The sequence below is a fragment of the Panthera tigris genome, chromosome E2 (assembly GCF_018350195.1).
Source record: "Panthera tigris isolate Pti1 chromosome E2, P.tigris_Pti1_mat1.1, whole genome shotgun sequence".
NCBI classification, from domain to species: domain Eukaryota; kingdom Metazoa; phylum Chordata; class Mammalia; order Carnivora; family Felidae; genus Panthera; species Panthera tigris.
Window position 1 is genome coordinate 3612501 of NC_056674.1, and position 2880 is coordinate 3615380.

Consider the following 2880-nt stretch of genomic DNA (forward strand, 5'->3'; position numbering starts at 1 on the left):
AACTCGTGGGACCTCAGCCACACTGACAAATACGTTTTACAACGTGATCTGGCACACACACATGTGTATACACTTCCGAAGTGAAAGTTTCATAAACAAAACTGACCTCCGCTAAGCACATTGCTCTCCAACATCCTCCATGTTTATTCTGTTTTTAGAAATAAAAATCTGGTCACAACCTCCTAAATTTTTCATGACTGGCTAATGGGTCTTGACTTGCAATCGAAAAAAAAAAAAAAACACACACACACACACACACACACACACACACACACACACACAAAACCACTAATCTTGAATTCCAGAGGTCCACGTGGGTTGGTGTTAGAAAAGGAGTGGGGTGCCCGGGTGGCTCAGTCAGTTAAACCTCTGACTTCAGCTCAGGTCAAGATCTCGCGGTCCGTGAGTTTGAGCCCCGTGTTGGGCTCTGGGCTGATGGCTCAGAGCCTGGAGCCTGCTTCAGATTCTGTCTCCCTCTCTCTCTCAAAAATAAAGATTTAAAAAGAAAAGAAAAGGAGTAACTACTACTAAAGTGGAAGTAGCTTATATTGGCTTTCAGGGGGAGCTCAGTGTTTTGTTCCTGCACTGCTCCCCCAGCATGCTGCATGCATCAACAGACAGACACACACACACACATACACACACACACACACCGGTACATACCTCTCCCTTTCACTCCCCTCAGAAAGAGGTTTGTTGGGGCGCCTTGGTGGCTCAGTCGGTTAGGCGTCCGACTTCAGCTCAGGTCATGATCTCACAGTCCGTGAGTTCCAGCCCCATGTCGGGCTCTGTGCTGACAGCTCAGAGCCTGGAGCCTGCTTCCCATTCTGTGTCTTCCTCTCTCTCTGCCCTTCCTCTGCTCACATTCTCTCTCTCTCTCACACACAAATAAACATTAAACAAAATTTTTTAAAGAAAAGAAAAAGGTTTGTTGACTCAATCTCCCTCTTTCTCCCTGTGGCTCTTTCTCTTGTGTCTGTCTGTCTCTCTCACATATGGTTTGGGTCCCATAATGGTTTACATTCTTTAGGGGATTGCTTCTAGCCTTTACTGGTTAAGCCCAAAGCATCCATCCCAGTCAGGGCTTGGGTGCCTGAGAACCGCCCCCCCCCCCCAACCGTGAGCGGAGGAGGGCTCAGAGTACATGGTTGTTTCTATCTAGTGTCAGTCAATGCCTGCCATCTGGGAAGAGGGGCACAACACTGCCAGATGTTTCAAATTTCCAGGAGAAGACAGAAACGTGGATATTTTTAAAAGCAAAATCCCTCAGCTCTTAAATGTTAAAACTAATTCAAATACGAAAAAAAAAATACTGTGTGGGCCAAATAAAACCTGTCTGTGGGTTGGAGCTGGCTGATTTCTAAGCTCTGGTCTAGCCACATGCTCAGCAGCACCAGAGAGCGGAGAAGGGGGCCCACGAAGGGGCTGTGGAGGAGTAGACCAGACAGGCAGGAAGGGGGCCAGAGAGAGGCAGCAATGCCACCTTCTCCAGGAAGGCCTCCTGATTGATCTACCTCCCTTGATAGAAGACCAGAGCAGGGCCTGGCTCACGGGGTTCAGCACGTACCTCCCCCCCAGAACCTAAACTCTTACACTCCCCGGCTTAACAAGGTGGTTGAGTGTAGCACAAGAGTCCTTTCACATGGTGTTCTAGAACAGACAGGACCAACCTGCAGGACCAACAGTAATCAGAGTAAGGCTTACCTCTGAGGAGGTGGGGGCAGGGCTGACTGGGAAGGGGCTGAAGTGAAGGCATTGTTCGGTATCTTGATAAGACTTTGGGTTTCACAGGGATCTGTGTTTGTGGTACTCTTAAGATTCGTGCATTTCACTGCAAATGTTACCTCAAAAGAAAATAAGCACTCTAGCCAATGATACGTATTGCTTAAGTATCGGGGAGGTGGGGGGGGGGGCAGGGGCGGGGGAGGGCATGTAGCAGGTCTTCAGTGTCCCTTCAGATGGATCAAAAAAGAAAATAAGAGGGGTGCCTGGGTGGCTCAGTTGGTTAAGCGTCAGCCTTCAGCTCAGGTCATGATGTCACGGTTTGTGGGTTCGAGCCCCATATAGGGTTCTGTGCTGACAGCTCAGAGCCTGGATCGGATTCTGTGTCTCCCTCTGTCCCCTCCCCTCTCTCAAAAAATAAGTATTAAAAAAATTAAAAAAAAAAAGATGGATTGACACAGGGACAGATACGTAATAAAGCAAAAATATTAACAGTAGAATCTACATAGTCACCATAATATTTCTTATTTTGTCCAGCTGTACTGAGATATAATTGATACAGAACACTGTGTAGGTGTAAGGTGCACAACATAACGATTTGATATACATATATATTACAAAACGATTATCACATAAGGTTAGCACATCCATGAGCTTACATAGTTATGTTTTGTGTGTGTGTGTGTGGTGAGAGCTTTCATAATCTGCTCTCTTGACAACTTTCTTTCATTTTTTTTTTTAACTTTTTAAATGTTTATTTTTTGAGAGAGAACGAGCAGGGGAGGGGCAGAGAGAGAGGGAGACACAGAATCCGAAGCAGGCTCCAGGTTCCGAGCTGTCAGCTCAGAGCCCCACACGAGGCTTGAACTCACGGACCGCGAGATCATGACCTGAGCCGAAGTCGGACGCTTAACCGACTGAGCCACCCAGGCGCCCCTTGACAACTTTCAACTATACAATATGCTGTTGCTAATTATAGTCAATGCTGTACATTAGATCCCCAGCACTTAAATCTTGTAAGTACAAAGTTTGTACCCTTTGATCACTTTCACTCATCCCCCCACCCCCACCCCACCCCTACCAAGGGACTAATCTGTTGTCTGTATCTACGAGTTTGGTGTTTTCGAGTCTACATGTGAATAAGAGCATGTGGTATTT